At 32.2% G+C, this 20,490-nt stretch overlaps 1 pseudogene; it reads left to right on the top strand.

The window, feature by feature from the left end:
* The first annotated feature begins 9,026 nt into the window (after positions 1-9,026).
* On the top strand, positions 9,027-9,981 carry LOC149558029 (mitochondrial carnitine/acylcarnitine carrier-like protein pseudogene; annotated as a pseudogene).
* Positions 9,982-20,490: the final 10,509 nt, after the last annotated feature.

Below are 20,490 nucleotides of genomic sequence, written 5' to 3'. Positions count from 1 at the left end.
TCTCTCTTCAGGGAAAAGATAAATTTGAATAAATTTATCATTGAGTTTAAGGCAATTATGGATGTCAGGTGGACCAAGGCCACTCAAGGTTTACAAGAGGTAAAGAATACTGACTAGCCCACCAAGAGAGAGATTTATGTCTAGGAAGTAGTAGGTGAAATAAAGGCTTTGCCAACTAGATGTAGGTAGGATATTTTATGCATTCGAGAAGCACAGTACAAGGGGAAGAAAAAGATCAAGGATTCAACATTAATGTATTTTTGCTTTCTCAGCTACTTACCTTTTTTATCAATATTTTGAAGACTAGTCCTTGTATTTATTGTTTTCGCCTCCCAAAAATTGTGTTTTCTATTGGAATTTTCAAATGTGTCCTCCTCTCATCTGTAGCTTGTTGCAATCCTATTTATGGATTTCCAAGATGAGTAGTAGAGGTCAGTTGTCTATAGATTTTTTATATATGTCATGTATTATTTTGCAGTCCATCCACTTTTGTTCTGTAATGACCTAAATGAGTTTACATGTATACTTACTTGAATATAAGAAGGAATATTAGGGACCAATGGTTTTATCTTTGTGTCATACAATGAGTTCTATTGTTAGTATTAAGATTTAAATTGAAGGATTTTATTATTAACAATCATTATCTTTGTATTTTTGTCTCCTTTCCATATGTTTGTAGCTTTGGGATTGAATAGACAGGTTTCTCTTCAATTTAATGCAATCCAAAAGGTTGTATGTCTTTTAGTGATTGCTGCTAATTCAAGAATTAGAGAAGTTGCTTTCCATAATTGATAAGGCTTAATGTTTATGGAATGGATGAGAATCAGAATGAAACTAAAATTTTAGTCTTGACACTTTTAATCACAAGCCGATTAAAAAGGTCCAAACTACTAATCGTTGACTCTATATCGCATTGGATAAGACACTGATCCATTCTAAAGTTCAAAAGTACATGGCTAGTTCACCTTTCTATAACAATCACAACAAAAAATCAACTTATTATCATATATTAAAGAGATAGAAATGTTGGTCATGGATTGTTTGATGTTCTTTCTTTAATTTGTAATTAGCTAAACCAGTTGGGAGTTTGTCAGCAAATTATAGAAGAAATACTGACCTATTCTGCTATTAGGGACAATCTTGCATAGAAGAAAACCAAGTTAAAGGGGAGATAACCCCTTAGGTTTTTCTGCCTTGGCTTAGCAGATCTTGAAGTGAAGTTAGTCCTATTAACTCTTTTAATGTTTGGCCTAGAATTGAGATTTAGCCTTGCTAAATATAGGATTTAGCTCATCCTTAGGCTTGTCCCTAGTCTTTGTTTCTTGGTATCAGGCTTAAATCTACCTGATATGTTCTGTACCAAAAAGAACCCCAATAGGTACCCTAACTTCAAATCTATTTTTGAGAACACTCGGTATCCCTGTAACTGATCAAATAGGTCATCAATCCTGGGTAATGGGTATTGACTTTTGATAGTTACCTTGTTCAACTATCGGTAATCAATACACAATCTGAGTGATCTATTTTTCTTCTTTACAAAGATCATTAGTGCTCCCAAAGGTGACACACTAGGTCAGATATGTCCCTTCTTTGAAAGTTCCTCTAGCTAAATCTTAAGCTCATTGAGCTCATGTGTGGGCATCATGTAGCGTGTTCTAGATATGGGTTTAGCTCCTAGCATGAGATCAATATTTATAGGTTTAGTTTAAGTGGGAGATCTTTTCAGTAGGATGAAATACTTGACTTAGGTTAAAGGGAATAGTAGCCAATAAAGTAAGATACCTTGTTTTATGTATTTTATTTATTTTATGATATGAATTGGTCAAGATAGAAATAGGAAGACATAGGGGTAGTTAATTAATGAATTTAAGAATACCAAGGTGAAATTTATTATGTTTTTGGTTATTTTTGTTAGGATATTTAAAAGTAAATAGTTATTAAAAAGGGTTAGTGAAATTGGTTGGAAAGATTTAAGTTAGTAAGGGGAAATTATCAAGAAAATATAGGTTAATGGATTTGTAGTGGATAGATATGGTGTGGTTTAATTTAGTAAATTGAAAGAAAGAAAGAAATAATTAAGTCATAACTAGATAAATAATTAAAATAACTAATTAGGAATGTATTATATTGATCAAGATCAAAAGAGTGGTATGTAAGAATTTGTTCAATGGATATTTATATGGGAAGGCATGTATGCAATAAGGTAACTTTTATCCAAACATTCAGGGCAATTGTTAAACATCTCCGTATTCACAAGCCCTAAAACCATTCCAACTACATTAACATGGAAGTTGAATTTTACATGCATTAAGGAGTGTCTTAATTAAGAGTATAGAAGGTGAAGGGTTTATAACCAAAATATCTTTTTAACTTCATATTGTAACATTGATAGACAACTAGGCAATCCATTATAGGAAACATGAATCTAGATTTTGAATGGGACAATCCTTGTCCCATAAACTAATGTTAACATCTCCAAGTTTAAGTATATATTATGTATCTTATCTCTAGATTCATTTATTATTAAAAAAAATATAGTTGTGTTTTCCCTCATAAATTTTAGGACATGACATTTTAGTATTGGAGCTACTCCCTTATGTGGATTACATTAGAGATGATAAGCTACACATCCATTAGTTCATTAAGGACCATAACTTATCTCTCCAAGGGTTAGTGTGGTTGGCATTTCCTACCACTTTTAGAGAGGCAGTTGCGATGGCATTGGTTACCAAAGACATTTGTACTAGACAGGAATCTTAGGATCGGTCCCATAACCAAACTTTCTCCCAGTAGCCAGCACCACAAAAACCCTCTTGGAAGGGTAACCAGAGCCACTCGACAAGGTCCTCAAAGTCCCCATAGACACAATAGAGAGGCTAGTAGGACACTAGATAGAGGTCATCTCAGTGTTTTTAGGGCTCTAATCCAAAATAGTGGCAGTCACAAGGCCCCAGGTGTGATAAGAGGCCACATACCCAGTATACACAACTAGCTAGGACTTAGCAATCCTCTTTGGGAGGCTTTAGTGGATCTAGTAGGATTGGGGGTCAGTAATAATCTAGACCATAGGGAGTGTAGATTTAGACCCGTGGGCCATGTTATGCTTGTGATGGTATGGGTCATATTGCAAGAGAGTGTACACATGCTCCCATAATAGAAAGTCAGCAAGGAGCCACCTCAGAGCCTACAATAGGTGATATGGGTAGATTCCACAAGGTGTTTGTAGTGGGTGACAACCACCATGCCAAGAATTAGGCCATAGTGATTGAGGCTACATGTATGATTAGACGATATGAGGTTACTATACTATTTGACTTTGGAGCTACAAACTATTTTATATCCCCTTTTGTAGTGAAGTAGTGTAGGCTAGTGGCAACTAGACAAGATGTTAATTGGGAGGTTGAGTTAGCTTTAGGGGTTAGGGTATCAATTGATTCCTTGATTCACAAGTGTCTGATTCAAATTGAAAACTTGTGTATTACTCTGTTGGGTTCCTATGATGTAGTCCTTGGCATGGATTGACTTTGTGCCCACAATGCCAAGATGGATTGACTCTTATAAGTTTCTTTCCATAATTGATAAGGCTTAATGTTAATAGAATGGATGAGAATCAGAATGAAACTAAAATTTTAATGTTGACACTTTCAATCACAAGCCAATTAAAAAGGTCCAAACTACTAATCGTTGACTCTATATCCCATTGGATAAGACACTGGTCCATTCTAAAGTTTAAAAGTAGATGGCTAGTTCACCTTTCTATAACAATCACAACAACAAATCAACTTATTATCATATATTAAAGAGATAGAAATTTTGGTCATGGCTTGTTTGATTTTCTTTTTTTAAGTTGTAATTAGCTAAACTAGTTGGGAGTTTGTCAAGAAATTATAGAAGAAATACTGACCTATTCTGCTATTAGGGACAATCTTGCATAGAAGAAAATCAAGTTAAAGGGAAGATAACCCCTTAGTTTTTTCTTCCTTGGCTTAGCAAAGCCTGAAGTGAAGTTTTTTCTTCCTTGGCTTAGCAAAGCCTGAAGTGAAGTTAGTCCTATTAACTCTTTTAATGTTTGGCCTAGAACTAAGATTTAGCCTTGCTAAATATAGGATTTAGCTCATCCTTAGGCTTGTCCCTAGTCTTTGTTTCTTGGTATCAGGCTTCAATCTACTTGATATGTTCTATACCAAAAAGAACCCCAACAGGTACCCTAAATTCAAATCTATTTTTGAGAACACTCAGTATCCCTGTAACTGATCAAATAGGTCATCAATCCTAGGTAATGGGAATTGACTCCTGATAGTTACCTTATTCAACTACCGGTAATCAATACACAATTTGAGTGATTTATTCTTCTTCTTTACAAAGATCATTGGTGCTCCCGAAGGTGACACACTAGGTTAGATATGTCCCTTCTCTAAAAGTTCCTCTAGCTGAATCTTAAGCTCATTGAGCTCATGTGTGGGTATCATGTAAGGTGCTCTAGATATGGGTTTAGCTCCTAGCATGAGATCAATATGGAAATCAACTACCCTCGGTGGTGGCATATTAGGGAGTTCTGATGGAAACACATTTGCAAACTCTTTGGTAACCAATGCCATCTCAATTGCCTCTCTAAAAGTGGTAAGAAATGCCAACCACACTAATCCTTAGAGAGATAAGTTATGGTCCTTAATGAACCGATGGATGTGTAGCTTCTCATCTCTCATGTACTCCACATAAGGGAGTAGCTCCAATACTAAAATTTTATGTCCTAAAATTTATGAGGCAAAACACAACTATATTTTTTTTAATTATAAATGAATCTAAAGATAAGATACATAATATATACTTAAACTTGGAGATGTTAACATTAGTTGATGGGACAAGGATTGTCCCATTCAAAATCTAGATTCATGTTTCCTATAATGGATTGCCTAGTTGTCTATCAATGTTACAATATGAAGTTAAAAAGTTATTTTGGTTATAAACCCTTCACCTTCTATACTCTTAATTAAGACACTTCACAATGCATGTAAAATTCAACTTCCATGTTAATGTAGTTCGAATGGTTCTAGGGGTTGCAAACATGGAGATGTTTAACAATTGCCCTGAATGTTTGGATAGAAGTTACCTTATTGGATACATGCCTTCCCACATAAATATCCCTTGAATAACTTCTTACATACCCCTCTTCTAATCTTGATCAATATAATACATTCCTAATTAGTTATTTTAATTATTTATTTGGTTATGACTTAAGGTTAATTATTTCTTTCTTTCTTTCAATTTACTAAATTAAACCACACTATATCTATCCACTACAAATCCATTAACCTATATTTTCTTGATAATTTCCCCTTACTAACTTAAATCTTCCCAACCAATTTCACTAACCCTTTTTTTATAACTATTTGCTTTTAAATATCTTAACAATAATAAACAAAAACATAATAAATTTCACCTTGGTATTCTTAAATTCATTAATTAACTACCCCTATGTCTTCCTATTACTAACTTGACCAATTCATATCATAAAATAAATAAAATACATAAAACAAAGTATCTTACTTTATTGGCTACTATTCCCTTTAACCTAAGTCAAGTATTTCATCCCACTAAAAAGATCTCCCACTTCAACTAAACCTATAAATATCTTCCACAACTACGACTACCTTTTTCTACATTCTACACAACCCCTATTCCCCATTTTCCCATGTCTACCTACTTCCCCAAATAATTACTTTCTCTTCCCTAGAAAATTCTCCTAGGAACTGCCCCACTTTCACTCCAATCAAGTGGGATGTCACAAGTCCCATTGCCTAGGGATCAACTTAAGGAAAGTGGACGTGGGTTGTTCCCTTTTTAATATAGTTTGGATTAAAACAATTTAAAAATTTATTGAGACATTTCTCAAGCTCTCCCCACTTCTTCCTAGGCATGGGTGGATGTGTAGTTTTAGGCCTTCACTTTTTACATCTCCCCAAAACTAGGCACCTAGGGAGGATGTTTGTTCCATGTCAAATCATGGCATGATTTTTTATTGTTTACAAACACTCAAAATCAACCCATTACATGGCCACCTAGTGGGGACCACTACTCACCTTTTTTGCTGGGATTTCATTTTGTTAGAATGAGGTCAAGGGTACACCTAGGTAAGAGAGATTAGGTTGGAGATATAAAAATATTACCTTTATTTATTTTTTTGATCTAAGTTTAGGATTATAATAATTATTCTCTTACTTTATATATATATATACAATTTTTTTGTTTGTTCACCTTATAATTAATTTACTATCATTGTACTTGATCTCTTCAAGATGATTAACTCCTTGTAAGGCAAGATTTTATTATGGGTGAGTTAATGTTTTTCTTTTTTTATAATGGTTTTGGTAGGGAAATGTTATTTTATTCTGATATTATTATTTTATTGATTGTGTTTTTGGAGAGAGGTTTTTTTTTTTAATGGCATACATTTTCTAGCAAGTCAATATGCATCTACAAACCTTATTGTTTGAGTTAATCTTGTTTGCCCAATTTATTCATATGTTCTCTATGATCATTTATAATTAAGCTAGTGAAATTGAACTTTGAATCATGCATTATAAAATTTATTCCTATATAGTAAATCTAATGTATTACACATAACAACTAGCATAGTACTATCAAAATTTAATTGCAAGATACTCTAATATGAAACATAAATGAAATCTTTTGCTTGTAATTCCATGAACATCAATTATTTCAATTTACACTATTGACATCAATTTCATGACTATAACTAAAGGTGAATTCATTAGCTATTAATTTGCACACTCTATATTCATCTATATACTTCAAGATTGAACATAAAATGCATCCAATTGTTTAACTGAGACTTGTAAGAGATGGAATAACAAAGAGATAATCTTCTATTCACTCTTCTAATTTATATCATGATACATAATTCCTTTTCTTCAATACATTCCTCTTCAAAGTAATGAAACAACAACATCAATACAATGAAATACTCCTTCATGTTCCTCTCAAGACTTACATTCAATACAATTATCAAGCATGCACATAGGGTGGTGAAATCATCATATCAAGATATACAAAATGGAAGGACTTTTTTCAATGCATAGATCATTCACAATCTCTCTATTGGAAAATGTATGAGATCAACAACAATACTCCTACAAATACAAATCAAATCACATAACAAGCTAGAGTTGTCCTCCTTTTCAATACAAATACAATAGTGTTCACTCTTTCTATGCATAGGTAAAACTTCACAATTTCCAAATATCCAAGACCTCAAGAAAAAAACCTGCAAATAAGAAAAAAATGTAGAACCATGGAGGCTCACCTCTCATCCTAGGCTTCAAGGAGCCACCCATGGAGCTTTGGAGAAACAAGGCAGAAATGGTTGCACACCTTCAAACTCATATATCATGCATAATCATAACAACACAACACAAACACAATACAACCCATCCCAAGGCTTGTACAAAGATTTAGCAATAGAATCAAGAAATAGGGTGAAGGTGGGCTCTTTCCACGAGGAGAATTTCAAGTCCATGAATCACATATATTCCCATTCTCTCATAAGTAACATGCCCTTTAAAGGTTTAACAATATCTTCCCTCTTCATACACCTCCTTATACCTCCCAAGAATGCAAGTAAGCATCAAGATCATACTCTATTGAAACACATCAAAATCGTTTCAACAGATGGGAGAGTTTCTCAACTATGTGAGTGAGCCCAACTAACCCCTTCACCCTAGCATCTCTTCCCTCCCAAGGGTGAGTGATGCTTCACACCTATTTACTCAAAAAAACAACATGAACAAAACAAGACTCAAGGAATAAATTACATAAACTTCTCACATTCAACACAAATACAACAAGATTCTTCACAAAACCACATTTACACCATATCAAATCTACAATGCAATGAAGTAGCACCATATCAAATCTACAATGCAATGAAAAAACACCATGGATCATGGATACCAACCTCACTCCAAGAAATGGCAAATGAAATTTGTTGAAGAGCTCCTTATCCTCTTCCTCCAAATCCTAAATGTCTCTAAAGTTAGAGAGTGGGTAAGTGGGTTTCTAATTTGGCCAATCCCCTATATAAGACTCCCATTTTTTGATTCAATAAAAAATGCATTCTTTTTGGGGTCTCCTAGGTCTTCTAGGAACCCTAGGGGTCACTATTAGACCCTTAACTTAAAGTATTTTCATGGGTAGGGTTTATTTTTATCACCACTTACCTATGGTGATAACCTTTGTTTCCCTTACTAAGTCAAGGCAATATGTGTAATTCTTAATTAAAGAATTTAACTTGAGATAAGGTGGCCACATGATCCATCTTTAGATAACATGTCATTTTCACATAATGAGTACAAATGTCAAGTGACACACACAAAATTCATTTTACATTACACATGACATGTTCCAAATCTACTTATCAAATACATAATACACACATACATCTTACATTTACAAAATAACCACATCACAACGAGGTTTACAAATTTTCTAAAGATTGACCTTGAAAATGTCATATTAACATTTGTTTATACCTTATTTCCCCATTATGTATCCATTGTTCATTTCTTGTACACTAAAATCGAGCATTAGTAGTCCAATGAAAAGTCACATATAAATTACATATAAAAGTAAAGATACATGATAATTTTTTTATTCTACAATTCAAAAATAACACATTTCATAATTAACTTCCTATTCCCCATCATTTTGTTATAAAACATTTACTCATTAAACCTCAAAAATCTGCATATTACTAACTTTCCTAACAAGATCCATTTAAGCATTTTTATCACAACATAATTCCACTTTTTATCATAAAATAAAGTATTGATTAAACATTGCTTAATTCGTTGACTATGCCAATTAAGTTTTAATACCTATCATAATTGGAAATCACAAGGTAAATATTATCAAATAAATAGTAAAATTTACTATCCAAAAAGTCTCAAATTATATGTTGAGATATCCAATCCTGAGTAACAAAATAAAAATATAGTATCCATGCTATGATGGGTCGGGGTGAGGCCTCATAGTTTCTAGCTTCAAAGTTAACTATAGCTCAGTTGGCTACATTTGTAGCATCAACAATCATGTATCATAGGGATTGGTGTAGTTGTATTGTGATGTGATTTGTGTAAACTTCACCATTCTTGATAATAAATCATGGAGTACACCAGTAGACTTCAAGCATTGAGCTGAACTATTGAGGTTTTCTTTATACAATGGGAAATAAATCTACATTATTAAGCATCCAACATGGTCCATATAAATATTGAGATTTATTTCAAAGTTCAAACCCATTGGAATCAACCTACCATTGCATGGAATCATGGATTAAACCTTAATAGTTCAATGCAATTCATTTGTACATCATTTGAGCCCTGTTGATGTACCCAATAATATATTATTGGTAAATTAGTTATTTTTTCCTTAAAGATTAGCATATAATATTTATATTGAGGCCTTCTAAATTCCTATAAAATAGACACATCCACAACAATAGCAACATCCATCAAATACAATGGACCAATCAATGTAGCCAAGCATGTTTTAAAGTCTAAGGGAGGGATTTTAGGACTATTTAAGGGTCTCACTCCTACTTTAGCATAAGAAATGCCTGGAAATGAAGTTATGTTTGGTGTCTATGAGAGAATAAAGTAGTATTTGGCTGGAGGATGGGATACTTCTAGATTGAGCGAAAGTGCTCTCCTTATGTCAGGTGGGCTTGTTGGTTCTTCCTTTTGGTTTGTTTTATATCCAATTGATGTTGTGAAGAATGTTATCTAGGTTGATAATTAACACCAGACAAAGTACTCTGGCTCAATCTATGCATTTAAGAAAATTGTTGCTTCTGAAGGGATCAAAGGTTTGTACAAGGGCTTTGGGCCTGCCATGGCTAGAAGTGTTCCTACCAATGTTGCATGCTTCCTTGCCTATGAGGTTACAAGGTCAAGTTTGGGATGATAGAATATTTATCTAGAATTTTTTTGTATTGCACAATTTCAACAACAAAAAATGATTTAGGGAATGAGTGCTTTCTTCATTTGAAAGTTGCTTTCAATTCTACAATTTCACAAATTTCAATCACCTCTTTTAATGAAATTGTCTTATTTTCATGGTCTTTTATCCATATTTAATGAAATATCATCTATCTTTCTCAAGGCCCAAAATCATATATATAGAGTTCACAATTTTTTTTTTTTGCATCAGTTATCTTATCATTTACAAGCAAGTTCATATGTCATTCATCTTATAATTCTTAACAAAAAATTGAAAGGAAAATTCAATAGTTACACAATTTTTGTCCACATCTCATTTGCCAACAACATAACTGTTTGTAACTATGTTGTATGTTTTAAATTTGAATTGTATGGAAGTATCAAATAGGTTCTAGAGTAGTTTTGTCTCAATGCTTTATACATGCGTGGGCTTAATCAAACCTATTGGAATTCATTTAGAATAATTGAGAGGGGGGTGAATCAATTATTCAAGGTCTAGATGTACAAAATAAGACTTTTCACAATTCAGTGAACCCTTAAAAATTTCTCAACCATGCATGCATTCATTATCTATTAACTTAAACTGATATGTTACTATTAAATCCATATGCAAGAATGTAAAGCATAAAACTCAATACATCCATTAGTACACTTGACACAATGATTTAATGTGGAAACCCAATTTGGGAAAAACCACCAATAACATGCTACTCCTTTTTCACTCTTCTGAAGTGACACCATATTAAAGGTTACAATACACACTCTTAAATATGACCCAATTAAGGGATTTCAATCACCCTGTTAAAAGTGATCCTTGTTAGAGGACTTTAGGCCAATCACTTGGAATTCCACCCTGTTTAAGGATTTTCTAATGATTATTAAGTCAACCTTTCTCCAAAGGATTTACTCTAATTTGATACAATTGTCAAAATGTAATAGTATAGGTTTGATCTGATATAACTTACAACCTTACTTGTAAATTACAGGTCACTATTTAGTCCTCAACTCTTCTTGCCTTCCAATCTTTGTAGTTATGATAGCTTTTTAACCCTTCAAGCATTCATCCTTTTCTACCCTTTTTGCTAAGCTCACCATTGCAGACTTCTTCTCTTGGGTCACTTGATGAAGCAAACCCTCTTCCTTCTTGTCATATTTTTGCTTCCAAACCTTTTTGACCTCTATCCTATTTTGATTCATGAATAGACATCCCTACATATAGGAATTAGAACTCTTTTCCCACTCATTATCCATCTCAAAAATTATGGTTTTTGATGGATTAGGTAGGATACAATGTATCTACCCCATATCTTGTCTTCTCTAGAAACTTCTCTTAGAATCCATTTGAATTCACCTCCAAAATGGTTTACATAAGATTATGTATCTCCAACTCATCAATCTTATCTTCCTCCTAATTCACAAGTTCTAAGAAAAAAAACTTTTCAATTTTTAATTGGTGAATCTTTGATCTTTTTCATAATGTAGTAACTTGTTATTATCAATTTATTGATGCTTGAAACATACTATGTTACTTGACATCTGCTACAAAATCACTCAGCATCAATTGGATTTTACTGGTGCTCAACATCAACTAAAAATCACTCAACATCTACTAACTTGCTCAATACCTATTAATTTGTTTGGAATCCACTAGAAATTTCCTTCACTTAGCTCTAATTGACTTTTTTCTTGGCTTGTACTAACTTTTCGTGGCACCTTTATCAACTTGGGAAAGCTTTAGAAAAATGAACTTTGTCCAACCTTTTTCTTCTAAACTTTCTAAGTGTAGCCAATCATTTTGTAACCTCAAGTAGATCATCAATACATAATGTTACATCTATTTTAATTAATTCTTGCACTTCAATGTGTAATTATAACTCATCCTTTCTCTAGGTACTTTTGTTACATCTTATTGATCAAATCCTCATCATCAATCAACTAAGTGATAGTGCTTGAAGCATATAAGAAATTGTCTTATCAGCATGTAGTAGGTTTGACATCAGTGAAAAAAAAATGATTTAATACATTTCTTCAACAATTTCTTTACTAAAATGATCCTTTCAATCATATATAAACAATCTCCCTCTTTGGCATTGATGGCAAACCAAACTGATCAACTAGTCAAACAAATGATGAACATCTTGTTCTATCAAATTAACTAGGTTAAATAGTAAGGCAATACTAAAAAGAAATTTTGTGAATAACACTTCTCCCTCTATTAACAACTCCTTCTTAAGTTAAAAAATACCCTTCTTATCTAATTCTCTTCTTTCATGGATCAACAGAATATCAAAATATCTTCCTCTTTTTCCTTATGCTTTCTCCCTCTTTATTTCTTTCAGTCTTCTAATCTTTTGATGATGAAATCTTCTTTCTCCTCTTGTGTATTGTACTTTCTATGTATTTTCTCCCTTGATTATCTACTTTGATCATCTCCCTTTTGCTTGATAAGAACTTGATTAGTTTACAACACATTCTCCCTCTTTGACAATAATGCCAAAGACATATACCTCAACACTTGGCATGTAGATATATGTAGATATAAGCTTTTTTAGGCTTCTTCAGTTTTACTCCCTCTATTACCTTTCTTGTGACTAATTTGAAATTCCAATTCTTTTGATTACTTTAGGCAACTTCCTAAAGTAAGGCCCACTGCATTGATTTGTATGAAATGAACATCAGCTCGTTTGATGCAGGGTACTCCCTCTATCTTTTATATAGCCTTGGATAGGGGTATTACCCCTAATTTATCTCTTAGATACTCATAAGCATCCTTAGATAATGATTTGGTGAAGGTATCAGTAAATTTCTCCTTTGTATTAATATATTTCATCTTCACCTCTTTGTCTTGAACCAACTCCCTTACATAATGATACTTTATTGCAATGTGCTTTGTCTTTGTGTGGATTACAAGATTCTTTGATATATTTATAGCACGTGTATTATCACAATAAAGTGTCACTGGTTCAGTGATTTCTTCCTTCATTCACTTTAATAGCTATTTGATCCATACATTTTTTGTGAAATTGATAGCAGTAGCAACATACTCTACTTCAGTAGTAGATTGGGAAGTACAAGTCTACTTTTTTCTTGTCCATGTAACAAGTCTTCTGCCTAAGAAAAATGCTCCTCCACTAGTGCTCTTCCTATCATCAATATTTCTAGCCCAATCAACATCAGTGTAGGCTGTCAATTCAAACTTTTCATTCTTCTTATAGTATAAGCCATGCTTGTCTATTCCTTTCAAGTATCTCATTATTCTTTTCACTGCTATCAAGTGATTCTCTCTAGGATTAGTAGAGAATCTAGTAACTATCCCCACAGCTAATGCAATATCAGGTCTATTGTACACTACATATTGCAATTTTTCAATCATGGATCTCTATAATGTTTGATTGACCTCAACTGATTCATCATTCTTTGATAGCTTGAGTGTTGTTACCATAGGTGTACTTATTGGTTTTGACTCCTCAAGTCCAAATGTCTTCAATATATCCTTGAAATATTTTGACTAAGTGATACATACACCATACTTGTAGTGCCTACCCTTGTTCACATATTTTTTAGACATATTGTTGCTATTATTATCAGACTATTTTGGACTAGTTTTATGTTGATGGACTAGTGGTATTGTTTTGACACTATCAGACATTATGTTATGGATTCAGTGGTTATATGATGAGATCATTTAGACTTTACAATTCATGCATACATGATGATCATTATATTGTTTTTAGTTATTGTTGATGATTAGTTAGATGGTTTATTATCTCATGTGTTTTATTATGGATACTTACCCCATACTTGCATGTGTATGGTGTGCGTATTTTCTTATTGTATGGCATTTATGATGTGGTTAAGGAAGGGAGTCGTAGTCACTTGCTTAGTTGGGATCTACATGATGTACCACTTCCTTCCATTGTTTTTTTAGCTTAGCATTATATATTTTGTATGTACATGCATGGTTTTTCTGCAAGTTGCAGGTACCGTGTATCAACTTCTCTGAATTGCCAAGATGCGCATATCCTATTATACTATCTCAATGATAAGAGAAGGGAGATAAATTCTCAAGTCCAAATCCCAAACCCTTAAGCCAATTGTCCTAGTGAGGTAGGAAAAGTATCTGGATATTTTACCCACTGAATGTGTCAGATGACATAATTCATGATTTTTAACCCTTTAGACTGATTTTGAGTGAATTTGTTGTATGATGGGTTTTCATATTTTATCTTGGAGGTCTGTGGTGAATTTTCTATTAGTTAAGTCTTAATAAATAGATTTAATTAATAAATTAATTATTTGAGAAAATTAATATAAAATATCATGGTCTTTGATATTTGATTATAATTAATTAAATGAGAGTTAATTGAGGGAAAAGAAATAAATAAAAGAAAATTAGAAAATTAAAATCAGTAATAATAATAAAATAATAATAAAGTAATAAATAAATAATAATTAAAGTTATAAAAATTAAAATGAAAGTTATAAATATTTAAATAGAAAATTATATAAAAGTGAATTGCAGTTATAAGCTTGCATGGGAGTTAATGCACTTTTCTATTTCTCTTGTGTCAACAACACGGAGATTTGTGCATCAATTAAGCACATGGTGTCTACAACCCTATGGCTCATCTAGAAGGTTGGAAAAGACCCATGCTTAGTTGGTGACACCTTTTAGCTATTTCTAGAGGCATTCTAGATGTTTCCTGAGAGTTCTTTATATTCAAGGCATTCCTAAAAGCTTAGACATAGCATTTGGAGTGCAATTGGAGCATTGGAGGATTCGAGAATTTTGAAGGAAGCTTGCTCTGCAGGGTTTCTAAGGAAGAGTGAATTAGCATCAGAATCTAAGTAGATTCTTGTGATTTTTCTTATGATATTTCCGCATCATGCATTCCCTATCTTCTTCGTGTCTTCCATATGTCTTCTGAGGAATTTCATATTTTTATTTTATGCATTCTCTATATGGGTAGTTTAAGTTATTTGAGAACTCAATATGTATAGATCTGAAAAGAACACGAGGCTAGGGTTGAGATTCATAGTCAAACCCATTAGATTAATCATTGAAAATTTTGGAGATCAAAGAGTTATGGAGAAATTTTGAAAATTGAAATTTATATATATTTTATTAATTTGCATACACCTACACATATACATATACATATATGCAGTCATATATATATATATGTATGTATGTATGTATGTATGTATGTATGTATGTATGTAATATATATTTGTTAAAATTCGAATTATATATCCTTGGGCGAAAATGTTTTAAGAAACATTTTAACCCAAATCAGAAAACCCGAATGGGAATCGCGTAAGCGATATTAAAAAAAAATTATATATACATATATATTATGCATTAAGTCAGGGGGGAATGAGACTCGTGCCCCCACTGCGGTCGTAGTGTACTGCCGTTGCAGGCCCTACGACCGCAGGGTCCTGCGTACCGGTAGACCATTATGTTATGTGAATTTTGCCATATGAAATCATTTTTAATTGCTATTAAAATTTTATATGTGTTAAATGGTATTAATCGGATTTGCTAAATCAATTTTGTTTAATGCAAAAATAATTTATATATTCATATATGTATTTATGTATATATATATTTAAATATAAATATATATATATATATATATATATATATATATATATAAGTATGTATATAATATGTAAATATGATTATTAATAATTTTTTTTATAATTGTATAACTGATAAATGATTTATATCAGAGGTTCATGGTTTAAATTAATTGTTTTATATGAAATTTAATTGTTGGTTTGGTGGGGACATTTTTAATTAAAATTATAATTGAAAGATGGATTTTAAAGAATATTTGTATTCATTCAAAACGTATAAATGATCCTCCAATTCTTTCTCTAAACTTGGAAACGTAAACCGAGACTTTTGCATTTAAATTTAAGTTGTAAACATAGCAAAACCAAAATATGTGTTTGCATTGTGTATTCTTATGCTATTGTTTTGGGTTTCGGGTTGACTAGTGTTGACCAGTATAGGACATCTACCAGAGGCTTGGGGGATTATGTGATTGTGATGTCATGATGATGTTTTAATCTCGATCTTTATAAGCCCAACAATGGTTATGTGATGGAATGCTCTATGTATTGGATGCGATTACTGATTGTTATAGTTGGGATTCTTATGTATGAGACACTTGACTTAAACATTATTTTTGGTCATCGATTAGTTATCCTTGGTTATTTTCTAGTCACCATGATGGGACTGAAATGTGGATTTATTATTGATGATGCCATGTTGTGACATGTTTGACTCAACCATTTTTGGAGTCTTTGATTAGTATGATTGAGATATTTTTGGTTATTGAGAACCATTGGATACTTTGATTATCAGTGATGCTTCAGTTGCCAATAGAGAGCTGTGGTGTTCATGATTTTCTATGGATGTTTGCTCATGGAGATTTGATGCTTTTATTCATATCTGATGATTTTATTATGGCTTATCTTTTGTGACTTTGAGATTTATGATTCCATGAGCATTAGGGTAGGATATCTACATGTAGTGATGGGAAGTGGCTTGCAATGGGGGTCGGGGCCCTAAGAGGCTGCCAGGGTAACTCATTGTAAGTTGGATTAATAAGTGATAACATTCACACCTAATAATAACTGAATGAACCTAAAAAGATAAGTGTTTTGTTCTCACCCATGCCTTGACTGCTTGTACAGGCTAGGATGGGAGTAGTGAGAACACATGGTTGCGACCTTGCATTCCGTAGTATGCCTCGTCCATATGAGAGGATACTAGTGGCTGCATGAGATCAATGTGGACCCATGGAGTTTAGCTAACTGCTAGGGTAACTTGTACGTGATAAATGCGATGACACTTTCCCGCTTGCATAGTAGGTTATTACATGTCATTGTGTGCCTATGGGATTAGATGTCGACGTTTTGTTTGGAACCCTTGAGTTAGTATACTTTTAGGATTCTTGGACTTATAGAGATTTGTGCTATGTGTTTTGGATAGCCTATTTGGGACTTGAGATTATCTCCTCAGCATGATGGGAATGGACCACTTAGGTACCACGCGATCAGGTGGTAGTGTATTTTCCACCCTTATCATTTGAAATTCATTGAGACATCATGGCTGATGCGTCCTTCATGATAGTAGATATGTATCCTTTCATTGATGATTAGCATATGTTAGATTACTTTCTACATATGATGTTGTATATGTTAGGAGTGACATTTCTGCTATGTTAGTGCCGATGATCTCTTCGGTGATTTGGAATGTTACGCACGAACGGATGGCTAGGATCCATGATGGTCTAATGATGTTATTAATGGTTGGGAGGAACCGTGCTCTTACTTTATTATATTTGTTTTTACGATGGATGTATATGTTTTCTATGATGATGTATCATGTGTAACATGAGATTATCTTTACTTTGATGTATCATGGATTAGAATAGGATGATGTGCCTTATTCTACATGTATATAGTCTTTTGAGCTTTTCATACCCTGTGGCATGTACAGTGGATGATTGAGTATTTGAAATGTAATGTCTAAACATTGGACTTATCATTATTATTTCATGTGGATGTTGTACTAGATGGATTCATGTTGTTAGATGTGATTCAACGTTAAGGGATCTTAAAGAATGTAATTTGTTATGTATGTTATGTTTAATTTCAAATGGACATTACTATTGCTTCCGTTACTGCGCATAAGTTATATGTGGTATTTACTTTCATGGAAAAAAAAAAGCTACCAAATTTAGTGAAATTCTAGGTTATTTCTTTGGATCCCTTGGCGGGGCATTACAATACTTCATTTGATAGACTTGTAATCCCACAAATAATTTGATCTCACTAAACATTGACATTTCAAACTCTCGTTTCATTTGATTTGCAAAATATTTGCACAAAGAATCTTGTCCTTCAAATATGATGTAATCAACAAATATTTCAGATAATAGTATACCTTTTTATTTATCTATCTTCATGTACAAATTGTTGTTATGATCTATCCTTTCAAATCTAATTTTAACAAGATAAGTATGAAGTCTCTCATACCATGCTCTTGGTGTTTGTTTTAATCCATATATGGCTTTGTGTAGTTTACATACCATGCTCTTTTTTTCTTTATCCACAAATCATTTTGGTTTCTCTATATAGACATCTTCTTCTAATATGCCATTCAGAAATACAGACTTAACATCCATATTATAAACCTTAAAACCATTGTATGCAACATAAGCAACCAGAATTCTTACTCCTTCCATTCTTTCAATAGGGGCAAACATTTCAGCACAGTCAATTCCTTTTTCTTGTGCATACCCTTTGCAAACTAGTATTTCTTTGTTTCTTGTCATTTCACCATTCATATATAACTTGTTCCTAATTACCCATATTGTGCCAATCACATTCTTATCTTTTGGTCTAGGAACTAGGCTCCAAATCTTGTTCTTTTCTATCCACTAAATTTCTTCTTCCATAGACTTGTACCAGTTATCATCTTCCAATGCATCTCTTAATGTCTTAAGTTCCTTCATGCATAACAAACATGCTTCACTTCTAAACCTATTTTTTGTCATTGGCCTTACATCTTTGTCTCCAATGATTTGATCTATAGGATGGTGTCTTTTGACATATTTGGATAATCTTGGCTCAATTGTTGTGGCTACATTCTATCTCTCAGCTTCAGTATCACTATGTGCATCTCTATTACGTGTTTCATCATCTCTTTCATTTGTGCCATTCTCAGAGTTCAATTGTGCATTCTCCTCATTTTGCAAATTGGCATCTGAATGCAACTCAGCACTCATAGGATGTGACTTGGCAGTTGTTGAAACTTGCCACTGACATGCTACATGATTTGTAGTATCTTCTTTAGTAGGCTACCATGCCCAAAATATGAGGGTAAAACACATGTGAAATTTATTTATTTATTTAATTTTTTACAATAAAAATTAAATCCACTTTTTAAAGTTAATCACACTACTAAGTTTGATATGTTTATCTAAACATGTTAATGTATAGGCATAATGAGAAATAGGTAAGTGATCTCCTATCGATGTCCTATCCTTCTCCATTTGATTTTATAAACAATGAGAAGAAAAGGTCGCTAAAACTGAGCATGTGTTATTACATTGAATGAGCCATTTATTTCGTTATTACTCTAATTTTAAGGTAATCTATTACAACTAAAATAATTGCATCATATCATCTTATCTTGCACTACTAAAAAAATATCAAGATCTATTATCTACACTTAAAATTTAATCTAATAATCTAAGTTAATTTTTTTCACCTTTACCAATATAAGAAATTTTAAGATAACACAATACTAACTTTCAATTTAAGGACAATATAGAAACTTATAATAAATCTCAATTATTTAAGATGGATTAAATATGCTAACCAACTTATCTGAGACAATGTATTACCCAATAATGATACTAACTTTTCTTAAACATAGAACTTTACTAAATGACAAATTAACTTTATAATCTTCCCAACAACTTAATATCAGAATGTGAGGTCAACTCAATATATTTAAAACACTTATTATTATCCACTATAGTGTTTAAAAAATCCAATATCAATAAACAATATAAGTGAATTCTTCTAATAACAATTTAATTAAATAAAACTCAATTTTTTTTTCAAGAAATCATGATCATAGAATTAACTATCTAAAATAACACCTAGCATAAAATTGACTAAAATTTATTAATTCAACCAAAACAAGACCTCTAACCTTGAACACACTTTGATATTCTACACCCCATTAATACTATCTTATTATTTAAAAATAATACTGACTAATAATGATTCATTAACATTAAAATATCATCTCTACCGTAATCACGTTCTACCCCCCATAATAATCCTAACGCTTAAAACATACTAACAACTTTAATACATACTAATTTATAATATTTAAAGTATATCTAAACTTGGCAAGAGTACATTGAATACTTCAATTTAACTAGCATAACTAGAAACTACATACCTTTTCAGTTTAAGATCTATTCAAAATAATAATAATAACGGTGATAATAACAATATATCTAAAAATCAAATTAGCTGAAATCTACACTAATTTATACTATGATAACTTAAAATTTAAAACATAATTAACACTAAAAGAACTAAACTATATAAAGTGACTTAGACACGTTTAAACTAACTATCTTGTGTTTTAACACAACTAATTTAACCATCACTAAATCTTAATAATAATTTCAAATCACTACTAAAAAAATAAACTTAATATAACTAATGCTAAACTAAAAATATACAAATATAATATAACAACCATTTAAAACTAACCTAACCATATGCTACTAACTACAAACCCTTCACTAACTTAAACCACTAAACACTCACTAAAAAACTTTTGAAACAACTTCCCTTCCTACTTTCCAAGGCCATGCACTTCCCAAGCATTGATTGAACAAACCCTTTTTAAACATCAAGCATGCCTCCC

Source organism: Cupressus sempervirens, chromosome 5, assembly GCF_028749045.1.
Source record: "Cupressus sempervirens isolate cs-2001-9-10 chromosome 5, ASM2874904v1, whole genome shotgun sequence".
Lineage (NCBI taxonomy): Eukaryota > Viridiplantae > Streptophyta > Pinopsida > Cupressales > Cupressaceae > Cupressus > Cupressus sempervirens.
This window is presented reverse-complemented; position numbering and strand designations above follow the sequence as displayed.